The sequence below is a fragment of the Amborella trichopoda genome, chromosome 3, assembly GCF_054954075.1.
Source record: "Amborella trichopoda isolate Santa Cruz 75 chromosome 3, AtrichopodaSantaCruz75HAP2 v2.0, whole genome shotgun sequence".
Taxonomy (NCBI): domain Eukaryota; kingdom Viridiplantae; phylum Streptophyta; class Magnoliopsida; order Amborellales; family Amborellaceae; genus Amborella; species Amborella trichopoda.
Window position 1 is genome coordinate 57,234,729 of NC_142338.1, and position 12,762 is coordinate 57,247,490.

The following is a 12,762-nucleotide window of genomic DNA, read 5'->3' on the forward strand; positions in this document are numbered from 1 at the left end:
AGCTATGATGTTATGAATTGTTTTATTGTCTGATGCCTATTCAATTTGATGCAGCCAAGTGAAAGTCTTTGTGATCAGAAGCCAGAAGAACTGGCTCTTGTTGTGAGCATGCAGAACTGGTTCATCCACTAATGCCAGCGCAACACCGTCTATTGGCTCATCGTTTCCTTCCCGCTTTGAATATGTTGAGAGCATGCAATCTGCAGAGCCCAATTCTGGTGGTACACAATTACTTAACCATGTTTCTCCACTTAAATCAAGCAGCTTCTATGTTGTTTTGGAATGGATAGTGGAATCAAGAAAATGCCAAGTACCACTTACTCCAAAGTTCAGGTAATTCTTTATTGGCTACTCAGGTTTAGTAGATTATGGGGTTCTTCAAACGTTTACTATGCATATTTTCAACTTGGTTACAGGGGTGGTACATGTCTATATATTGGTTGTTGAGAAGTCTTGGTTCTCTCTCTCCCTCTGCCCCTCCCTCCGGATGCTACACACACACATGATAGATAAATAAACCTTTTGACACAGACAAATGTCATTCCACAAGCTCTCTCTCTCTCTCTCTCTCTCTTTCTCTCTCCACAGACAAATGTCAGCGCACTCATTCTATCTTTCATTCTCTCTCACTCTCACTCTAACTCTTTGTCTCTCTCTACACTGACACGATAGATAAATATAAAGATTGGCGCATGTGTCTGTCTACAAGCAACAAAAATTTGATTAATATGCACACTTATTTCAGGCAAATTAAGAGTACGAATTCGGTGAGGTGTTTGATCACAAATGGGATCACTGAGGTATACCTACTGTTGTGGCTTTAGGTGTCAAATTTGTCCTAAGTATAAACTTGGTGATAAGAAGGTGCACTAAAAGAACCGCAATTGCATGAGGACTGGCTTGTCTTATAGGAGGTCATTACTGAAGGTTTCTATGCCATTCGGGATTCATTTAGGGATCAGTTGAGAGGCAGACTGTTTGTCCTATAGCAGTGACCAATGTTTGAGAGTGACATGTGGGCACCAATGTGTTTTTGGGAACCTGAGTCAGAGCATTCACAATATATGTGCCACAGAGAGGCACTTTTGCATGATCCATGTTGGGCTCTTTTTATACTGTATTGGGTTTTGTATATGTGTTGATACCATCATTTAGGTACCTGCAAAAAGCGGCAGGATGTTACAATTGCTGGTGCTGGTGCAATTGCTGGGTTTGTGCTGGTGCACCCATATTTGCATGGCCACGGGTGTGCTTTCTGCCTTTGTCTACAATCGATATAATATTTTTAAAAGCATTTGGTGGATTCTTTGGTAATGGCAGGTCCAAATATTGGTATGTTTGGATTTCATTTCATCTCTTTCATTAAGCATCTAGAGCCTTTATCTTGCACGATGATTCCATGACATGGGTTACAACTTGACAGAAATGCAAATTATTTCTGAAAGAACTCCTCCTGGCTCTAAAGAATAGTTCTCCCAATGGAGTGAATTGATGAGGTTAGGAAGTCAACCTCCATAATCTGTAGTCTGAGAAACGGTCGTTATACAAACATTTACTAGTTCTCCATTCCAAATACAGTGCTTGAGAAGGGCTTGTCACACCTGATGCTCATCATATTGGAGAATAGCTATCGTACTTTTGCCTTTGGAAACACCGCTTAGCCCTGCTTGTGCTTGCTTAGAAGCTATTGATTAGGTCCATTGTTATTCGATTTCCATTTTGCCACAGATTCATTTTTTGGTTCCCCAACAACAAAGATCACCATGTCTTTTACATTCAATGGGAGTTGAATATCCTTAACTTTTGAGGATTTGAAATTTTATTTCTTTAAACAGATGTCCTTCCTTATCCTCTATGATATAACGGCATGGTTTTTCTTTTAGTGCTTTCTTCATATTTAGTACAATTTTAAGTGTTAATTCTCTGTAACATGCGGCTAATTTCTTATTATTAAGGTGCTTGTTAACCATCCTTTTTTGGAATAGTCTGCAAAGGAAGTCCCACCCCACTTTAGCCAATTTAGATGATTCATGTGTTCTTTATCCTGGTTTACTGTAGTTGTTAATGGAGTTTAGCTTAAAATTTTTGTTCAAATGTCCTGTCCTTCATAACCAACCGTAGAAAAAGCTATCTTAGGACGTAACCAAAAGATCCTACACCTTAGGAACTATGAGGTTTGTACCCCTTTCCCATGTTGAAATATATGGTTTATAACTTAGGAGCACTTACCTGTTTTTTATCTTCTTAAATTCTATAGAATTGACATGTGAGGGCGTACCTGATCTCTGGTGTTGCTCAATTAAATTATGTATAGCTTTTCAAATTTTGAAAAAGCGACTGTAGCCTGTTGCTTATATTAGCCATAATATATTGTTGTTTTTTCCTCTTCAGTTGGAGTTCTAACAATTTTGCATGCAGTTAGAACAGATATTAAGCATTTCTTTCCTTGGATGACTCTGTCACTGCCATTTTTGTTACAATAATCCCTAGCATGTGTCTAGGCTGTTGTTTCCATCTTTTGATGTTTACATTCATGACTGCAGGTTGAGGAAACCAACGAAGCCCAACTAAAGTTTTCTAATGCAAAATCTATTTCATCAACTCAGTTCTTTGGGGATCAAAACAAAGCCAGTGATGCTTCTTCCCAAATCTCCTTGCAAAAGTTCTCAGTATGCTCTTTCTCTTCCTCGTTCCCTCTATGTGTGTCTGTGTGACTGTGCGTGTGTTGTACATATCACACACTCACTCACATGCATACACCCATATATCTGCACGTTCATATAGACGTATTAAATAGACTTTTTTTGTACATCCATATAGTGAAAACTGACCCAAGTGTGACAGACTTTTGTAACTCCACTGATCAACTACGAGTTGTCCATGGCCCCTCCAAAAATAAAAAATTGTTTTTTCTTGATTCTAAGCAACTCCCCTCCTTGTTGGAATTGGTTGTTGTGGGTTTTTTTTTTTGCTGAAAGATATTATATTCCCGTGGGAGTAGAATGTCTATTAGCTCCCTCATGTACAACCCCACCTAGAATTAGTTTTAGTATCCCAAAATTTGGGGATGTAACCCCTTCAATCCATGGATTAAAAAAAAATCCATTTCATACCCATTATGAAAAAACAATGTCTAGATATTGCATAGAGACTATCCAATTTTTAGATGGTTAGGTCAGAGTGTTAGAAAACTCAAATTTGATTTTCCTTTTTTTTTTTTTTTGAGAATAATCATCTAGTGACTCTTTAGTGGTTCCCAAAATTTCAGATTGAAAAACTTCTCAAGTAGGTCTTCTACTGAGGGAGTAGAAGTCAACTACGCTCCCAAGGGAGGATAGTATAGGTCCTCTTTTTTTTTTTTTTCTCCCCTTTTTGTTTTAGATTTGGTTTGCTTCAATGGGCACAATAACCTGACAAAATATGCCCATATGAATGCTTGGGCTAGTTTTTCTTCTTTTTTATGCAGCATTCAAATCTTCCATCTTGGAGATAGCATCAGTTTATAATTTTCTTCTCTCCCTTCTAGTCACTATGTTTCTCTATAAGTTGAAGTTGGTTTTGTTTTTCATCTTGTGTTTGGTAATTGGTCCAATGCTTTGTGTTTAGTTTTTTTCTTCGTCTTTTGTTTAGTAATTGGTCCAATGCTTTGTGTAGAGCTCGACATCCATATCTATTGCTGATCTTTTTGGACATAACACGGATGATCCTAGCCTTGATTTGTCTGCAACTGATCTCATGAATCGGATTTCCATTTTGGTACTTCTTCATTTGCCAAACTCATCCCGATAGATACCTTACTCGTCATAAAGCTAGTAATTTTGAGAAAGCTAATGATTCATAGTTCACATAGAATAATGTTTTACTTCTTTTCTTTTTTTTTGATTCCTTTGCTGAACACAAGAGTTAGCTTTATTTTCAGGACTTATTATTTTTTCTAGGGCCTGTTTCTATGTTTTACTGTCTTGTATATTGTAGATCTTTCAACATTTTAAGAAAATTCCACAGCCACCAACTTCTAGATGGTCATTTTGTATATGAAGTTTAATTGCTGAAACAATCGGGTGGCTTCTTCCCGCAGCCATCATCATTGATCCTTATCCTGACTATTTGGGATCGATTAGCTTCTTCTTTCAATGATTGTTAAGGTGCAACATGCTCACTGCAATCTTTGAATTGTCTGGCTCCCCAAAAAACAAAGATTAAATGCTATTGTAAATAAATCTCAAGGCCTCTATGGTATTCTGGAAACTACTGTTTTGTTATAAATACTTCTAAATTTTGAATTTTTGTCTTTCCTCGAGTATTCATGCTGTCAATCCCCTATATTATTCTCCTTCTAGTTAGCGTTCAAAAGGTTTGATATGCTTCTCATTATGAATTTGGTTTTGCTCCAAGGAATAATTGTAAAGCTCTTCTATGCGCAAAGGCCTTGCTTCGAACTCCCTCCTTAGGGGCGGCAAAGCACTCTTGTAGCTTGAGAGTGCGTCGCAAGAGAAACAAAGCCTTGTATACGTGTTTGCGTGTCTGTAGTGTATGTAATGTTTGTATGTGTGTATGTATGTATGTATGTATGTATGTTTATGTCTTGTGGCATGCTCAACTGAGTCTCTGCCCTCATCATGGAAGGGTCGATATTGTTGTTGTCATTTTAAGGAGTGCATTACAGGTGTACTTTGAACATTTAAAGTTTCTTATGTAATATGGACGTTTTTAAGATGCTGAATTTTGTAATTATGTTTTCTATGTTATGCCTGATTTGTACAATTTAAATGATTATGTTCTGCTCATGATGTAGAACATCAAAGAATAGGAAATTTACAACCTAACCCCTCCCTCCACTGGATTTCAAGAAGCACCTCCCAATTACAACTCCTGCATGCAATGCTTGAACTCCCCTTCCACACCTCAAAACAACCATTCCTACGATTACATTCTGTTCTCCTTATTTTTTCTTCTAAGTTAACATTCTGAACGTTATTCTACCTAATAAGTCCTAAGGCCCCAATGCCTTGAAACACACTCTCTCATTCTCTAACGTACCGTTTGTGTGCGTATAAGCCTCCTTGCCGTCTCAATCTGTCTCATAGTTTCTCTCTCTAAACACTTGCTCTCATTCTCTCATATGGACTCCCTCTGTCTCCACCCCTTATTTGGACAAGTCCTATATGCAGATATTTCTAATTCTTATTTTTATGGTCTTGTATCATTCTATTTGAAAGAAGTTGGAAACCATTTTGCTCATTTGTGATAGAAATACTTTGTTCTACAGTTTTAATGCCAAAACTTGATTTGAATTCAAAAGTTCCTTTTCTGTAAACATCTGAAACTGGAACTTTAGGAATATTCCAATTCTGTATTTTTTTTTCCATATTATCTATAGTTACTTCTTCTCGATCTGTGGCAAATTTAATGGTGATCCTTTGGGGTCCAACACACATGGGTGTGGGTCTCATAGGATTATTAGTCATATATATATATATAAACAGAATTTTTAAACTAAGAGGCATTTATGATATTTGTAGCTTAAGTGTTTTAAGATTTCCATTTATCGATCTCTGTTCTTTGCATTAGTTGGCAACGCTTTTGTTTTAACTCAATGGCAATACTTTGGGGCCAGGGGTGAAATCCGTCGACTACCAAAGATTTGTCGATTTTCTTTGAGACTTTCTTTGTTTCACTTTTAATTCTTCATAATTTTGGCGATTCTTTTCAAAATTTTAAGCCAAAGAATATTCATGACTCGGTTTTTAATGGTATCATTATTTCCTTTTCAGTTCTTTATATTATTGACTCGACTTGAGGGGCAGTGGTGAAATCCGTAGATCCCCATTAACAGGTCAATATACCTATTGATTTTCTTTGCTTGATTTGAACTTATCCACTATTTGTTTAATCTTTTAGTTGATACTTTTTACAAATTTTAAGTTGCAAAGATATTCGTGGTCGAGATTTTTAACTTACCCTTTTTTTTGTCGTGGTTCTTTGCATTGTCTCGCATTAGGATATTCGTAGCTTAAGTGTTTTAAGATTTCTATTTGTCGATCTCTGCTCATTATTTTATTTAGCAATATTTTTGTTTTAACTCAATGACGATACTTCCGGGCCATCGGTGAAGTTCGTTGACCTTCAGAGCTTTGTCAATTTTCTTGGCGACTTTCTTTATTTCATTTTAAATTACTTATAATTTTGCTGAGTTTATGGATCAGTGTTTCTTTTAAAAATTTTAACCCAAAGAGTATTCTTTACTAGGTTTTTATTTTATCATTGTTTTGTTCTCGGTTCTTTGTATTATTGACTCGACTTTGGGGGCAAAGGTGAAATCCGTTGATCCCCGTTAACTGGTCAATTTTCCTACTGATTTTCTTTGTTTGATTTGAATTATCGACAATTTGCTTAATCTTTTAGTTGATATTCATTTTTAAAAATTTTAGGTCAAAAAGTAATTCGTGGTTGAGATTTTTAACGTACTGTTTTGTTTGTCATGGTTCTTTGCATTGTCTGGCTCTAGGATATTTGTGGCTAAGTGTTTTAAAATTTCCTTTTATCCATCTTTTTTCTTTGCATTATTTGGCAATATTTTGGTTTTAACTCAATAACAGGACTTTGGTTTTATCGAGCAATATTTTTTATCGAGCAATATTTTTTATTTAACTCATTGACGATACTTCGGGGCTAGGGGTGAAATTCGTCGACCTCGAGAGATTTGTCGATTCTCCTGGCGACTTTCTTTATTTCATTTTAAATTACTCATAATTTTGCTGACTTTATGGATCAGTGTTTCTTTTAAAAAATTTAGGTCAAAGAGTATTCATTGCTAGGTTTTTATTGTTTCATTTTTTCCTTCTCGGTTCTTTGTATTATTGACTCGACTTTGGGGGCAGGGGTGAAATCCGTAGATCTTTCCTACTGATTTTCTTTGTTTGATTTGATCGACAATTTGTCTAGTCTTTTAGTTGATATTCTTTTTTTAAAATTTTAGGTCAAAAAGTAATTCCTGGTAGAGATTTTTAACATACTGTTTTTTTTGTCATGGTTCTTTGCATTGTCCGGCTCTAGGATATTCGTGGCTAAGTGTTTTAAAATTTCCTTTAATCCATCTTTTTTCTTTGCATTATTTGGCAATATTTTGGTTTTAACTCAATGACAAGACTTTGGGGCTAGGGGTGATGAAATCCGTCGACCCCAAGAGAATTTTCGAATTTCCTATAGACTTTTATTTATTTCATATTAAGTTCCTCATAACTTTGCTGACTTTATGGATCAATGTTTCTTTTCCTGACTAGGTTTCTAATGTGTCATTGTTTCTGTCTCAGTTGTTTGTAATATTGACTCAACTTTGGTGACCGAGGTGAAATCCGTAGATCCCCATTAACTTGTCAATTTTCCTAATGATTTTTTTTTTTTAATTTGAAATTATCCACAGTTTGTTTAATCTTTTTGTTGATATAACTTTTTACGAATGTTAAGTCAAAAAGTAATTCGTGATTGAGATTTTTTACATGGCTTTTTGTTTGTCATGGTTCTTTGCATTGTCTGGGTCTAGGATAGTCGTGGCTTAGTGTTTTAAAATTTCCTTTTATCCATCTTTGTTATTTGCATTATTTTGCAATATTTTTGTTTTAACTCAATGACAAGACTTTGGGGCCAGGGGTGAAATCTGCCGACCCCCAGAAATTTGTCGAATTGCCTATAGACTTTTTTTAGTTAATTTTAAATTTCTCATAATTTTGATGGCCTTATGGATCTGTGTTTCTTTCCAAAATTTTAAGCCAAAGAGTATTCATGACTCTGTTTTTAATGGATCATTATTTCCTTTTCAGTTCTAGTGTATTATTGACTCGACTTGGGGGGAAGGGGTGAAATCCGTAGATCCCCATTAACTGGTCAATTTTTCTACTGATTTTCTTTGTTTTATTTGAACTTATCCACTATTTGTTTAATCTTTTAGTTGATACTTTTTACAAATTTTAAGCCACAAAGATATTCGTGGTCGAGATTCTTAACTAACTTTTTTTTTTGTCGTGGTTCTTTTCATTGTCTCGCATCAGGATAATCGTAACTTAAGTGTTTTAAGATTTCCATTTATCAATCTCTGTTCATTATTTTATTTAGTAAAAATTTTTTTCCAACTCAATGACGATACTTTTGGGCCGGGGGTGAAATTCGTCGACCTCCAGAGATTTATCGATTTTCCTTGCGATTTTCTTTATTTCATTTTAAATTACTCATAATTTTGTGGACTTCATGGATTGGTGTTTCTTTTAAAATTTTTAACCCAAAGAGTATTGATTACCTGGTTTTTATTGTATCATTGTTTCCTTCTCGGTTATTTGTATTATTGATTCGACTTTGGTGGCAAGGGTGAAATCCGAAGATCCCCATTAGCAGGTCAATTTTCCTACTTATTTTCTTTGTTTGATTCGAAATTATCGACAATTTTTTTAATCTTTTAGTTGATATTCATTTTTTAAAATTTTAGGTCAAAAAGTAATTCGTAGTTCAGATTTTTAACGTATCGTTTTGTTTGTCATGGTTCTTTGCATTGTCTGGCTCTAGGATATTCGTGGCTAATTGCTTTAAAATTTCTTTTAATCCATCTTTTTTCTTTGTTTTATTTAAAATGTTAGGTCAAAAAGTAATTCGTAGTTGATATTTTTAACATAAAATGTCGAATTGCTTATAAACTTTTTTTAGTTCATTTTAAATTTGCTGACGTTTCGGATCGGTGTTTCTTTTCAAAATTTTAAGCCTAAGTGTATTTATGATTCGATGTTTAATGGTATCATTATGTCCTTTTCAGTTCTTTTTTACAACCTTTAAGCCACAAAGATATTCGTGGTCGAGATTTTTAACTTACCCTTTCTTTGTCGTGGTTCTTTGCATTGTCTCGCCCTAGAATATTCGTAGCTTAAGTGTTTTAAGATTTCCATTTATCAATCTCTGTTTATTATTTTATTTAGCAATATTTTTCTTTTAACTCAATAACGATACTTCGAGGCAAGGGGTGAAAGTCGGCGACCTTCAAAGATTTGTCGATTCTCCTGTCGACTTTCTTTATTTCATTTTAAATTACTCATAATTTTACTAACTTTATGGATCGGTGTTTCTTTTAAAAGTTTTAAGCCAAATAGTTTCATTACTAGCTTGTTTTTGTATCATTGTTTCCTTCTCGGTTCTTTGTATTATTGACTCGACTTTGGGGGCAGGGGTGAAATCCGTTGATCCCCATTAACTGGTCAATTTTCCTATTGATTTTTTTTGTTTGATTTGAAATTATCCGCAATTTGTTTAATCTTTTGGTTGATATTCTTTTTTAAAAATTTTAGGTTAAAAAGTAATTCGTGGTTGAGATTTTTAACGTACCGTTTTCTTGGTCATGGTTGTTTGCATTGTCTGGCTCTAGGATATTTGTGGCTAAGTGTTTTAAAATTTCCTTTTATCCATCTTTTTCCTTTGCATTAATTGGTAATATTTTTTTTTTAACTCAATGACAAGACTTTGGGGCGTGGGGTGATGAAATCCGTCGACCCCCAAAGAATTTTCAAATTTCTTATAGACAGTTTTTTATTTCATTTTAAATTTCTCATAACTTTGCTGATTTTATGGATCAATGTTTCTTTTCCTGACTAGGTTTTTAATATATCATTGTTTCCGTCTCAGTTGTTTGTAATATTGACTCAACTTTGGTGGCCGAGCTGAATCCGTAGATCCCCATTAACTGGTCAATTTTCCTAATGATTTTCTTTGTTTTATTTGAAATTATCCGCAGTTTTTTTAATCTTTTAGTTGTTATATCTTTTTAAAAATTTTAGGTCAAAAAGTAATTCGTGATTGATATTTTTAACATGCCTTTTTGTTTGTCGTGGTTCTTTTGCATTGTCTAAGTCTAGGATATTCTTGGATTAGTGTTTTAAAATTTCCATTTATCCATCTTTGTTATTTGCATTATTTGGCAGTATTTTGGTTTTAACTCAATGACAAGAGTTTTGTATCAGGGGTGCAATCTGTCGACCCCCAGAGATTTGTCGAGTTGCCTATGGACTTTTTTTATTTCATTTTAAATTTTTCATAATTTTACTGACCTTATGGATCGGTGATTCTTTCCAAAATTTTAAGCCAAAGAGTATTCTTGACTCTGTTTTTTATGGATCAATTTTTCCTTTTCTGTTCTTTGTATTCTTGACTCTACTTGGGGGGCAGGGGTGAAATCCGTAGATCCCCATTAACTAGTCAATTTTCCTATTGATTTTCTTTGTTTTATTTGAACTTATCCACTATTTGTTTAATCTTTTAGTTGATACTTTTTACAACTTTTAAGCCACAAAGATATTCGTGGTCGAGATTCTTTACTAACCTTTTTTTTTTTCGTGGTTCTTTTCATTGTCTCGCACCAGGATAATCGTAGCTTAAGTTTTTTAAGATTTCCATTTATCGATCTCAGTTCATTATTTTATTTAGTAAAATTTGTTTCTAACTCAATGACGATACTTTTGGGCCAGGGGTGAAATTCGTCAACCTCCATAGATTTGTCGATTTTCCTTGCGATTTTCTTTATTTCATTTTAAATTACTCATAATTTTGCGGACTTTATTGATTGGTGTTTCTTTTAAAATTTTTAAGCCAAAGAGTATTTATTACCTGGTTTTTATTGTATCATTGTTTCCTTCTCGGTTCTTTGTATTATTGACTCGACTTTGGTGGCAGGGGTGAAATTCGAAGATCCTCATTAACAGGTCAATTTTCCTACTTATTTTCTTTGTTTGATTCGAAATTATCGACAATTTGTTTAATCTTTTAGTTGATATTCATTTTTTAAAATTTTAGGTCAAAAAGTAATTCGTGGTTCAGATTTTTAACGTACCGTTTTGTTTGTCATGGTTCTTTGCATTGTCTGGCTCTGGGATATTCGTGGCTAATTGCTATAAAATTTCCTTTAATCCATCTTTTTTCTTTGTTTTATTTAAAATGTTAGGTCAAAAAGTAATTCGTGGTTGATATTTTTAACATGCCTTTTTGTTTGTCATGGTTCTTTTGTATTGTCTTGGTTTAAGATGTTCATGGCGTAGTGTTTTAAAATTTCCATTTATCCATCTTTGTTATTTGCATCATTTGGTAGTATTTTGGTTTTAACTCAATGACAAGACTTTGGGGCCTGGGGTGAAATATGTCGACCCCCAAAGATTTGTCGAATTGCCTATAGTCTTTTTTTATTTCAGTTTAAATTCCTCATAATTTTACTGACCTTATGGATCGGTGTTTCTTTTTAAAATTTTAAGCCAAAGAGTATTCAAGACTCCGTTTTTAAGGTTTCATTATTTCCTTTTCAGTTCTTTGTATTATTGACTCGACATGGGGGGCAGGGGTGAAATTCGTAGATCCCCATTAACTGGTCAATTTTCCTACTGATTTTCTTTGTTTGATTTGAACTTATCCACTCTTTGTTTAATCTTTTAGTTGATACTTTTTACAAATTTTAATCCACGAAGATATTCGTGGTCGAGATTTTTAACTTACCCTTTTTATTGTGGTGGTTCTTTGCATTGTCCCGCACTAGGATATTCGTAGCTTAAGTGTTTTAAGATTTCCATTTATCGATCTCTGTTAATTATTTTATTTAGAAATGGTTTTGTTTTAACTCAATGGTGATACTTCGGGGCTAGAGGTGAAATTCGTCGACCTCCAGACATTTGTCGATTTTTCTGGTGACTTTTTTTCTTTCATCTTAAATTACTCATAATTTTATTGACTTTATGGATCGGTGTTTCTCTTAAAAATTTTAATCCAAAGAGTATTGATTACCTGGTTTTTATTGTATCATTGTTTCCTTCTCGGTTCTTTGTATTATTGACTCGACTTTGGGGGCAGGGGTGAAATTCGTAGATCCCCATTATCAGGTCAATTATCCTACTGATTTTCTTTGTTTGATTTGATATTATCCACAATTTGTTTAATCTTTTAGTTTATATTAATTTTTTAAAATTTTAGGTCAAAAAATAGTTCGTGGTTGAGATTTTTAACGTATCGTTTTGTTTGTCATGGTTCTTTGCATTGTCTCGCTCTAGGATATTTGTGGTTAAGTGTTTTAAAATTTCCTTTTATCCATCTTTTTTCTTTTAATTATTTGGTAATATTTTTGTTTTAATTCATTGACAAGATTTTGGAGCCAAGGGTGATGAAATTCGTCGACCCCTATAGAATTTTCGAATTTCCTATAGACTTTTTTTTATTTCATTTTAAATTCCTCATAACTTTGCTGACTTTATGGATCAATGTTTCTTTTCCTGACGAGGTTTTTAATGTATCATTGTTCCGTCTCAGTTGTTTGTAATATTTACTCGACTTTGGTGGTCGAGGTGAAATCTATAGATCCCCATTAACTGGCCAATTTTCCTAATGATTTTTTTTGTTTTATTTGAAATTATCCACAGTTTATTTAATCTTTTATTTGATATATCTTTTTAAAGTGTTAGGTCAAAAAGTAATTCGTGGTTGAGATTTTTAACATGCCTTCTAGTTTGTCGTGGTTCTTTGCATTGTCTGAGTATAGGATATTCGTGGCTTAGTATTTTAAAATTTCCATTTATCCGTCATTGTTATTTACATTATTTGGCAATTTTTTGGTTTTAACTCAATGACAAGACTTTGGTGACAGGGGTGAAATCTGTCGACCCTAAGAGATTTGTCGAATTGCCTACAAAGTTTTTTTAGTTCATTTTAAATTCGCTGACGTTATGGATCGGTGTTTCTTTTGAAAATTTTAAG

The 12,762-nt window shown here is 33.9% G+C and overlaps 1 pseudogene across 1 annotated transcript in view; it reads left to right on the plus strand.

Moving 5' to 3' along the window:
- Positions 1-12,762, plus strand: part of LOC105420291 (putative ADP-ribosylation factor GTPase-activating protein AGD8) — a 77,347-nt pseudogene that overhangs the window by 49,535 nt on the left and 15,050 nt on the right. Inside the window, exons 16-18 of the transcript XR_016051893.1 lie at positions 55-333; positions 2,544-2,669; positions 3,655-3,756. The product of XR_016051893.1 is annotated as a putative ADP-ribosylation factor GTPase-activating protein AGD8 (transcript). The remainder of the gene's footprint in view (positions 1-54; positions 334-2,543; positions 2,670-3,654; positions 3,757-12,762) is intronic.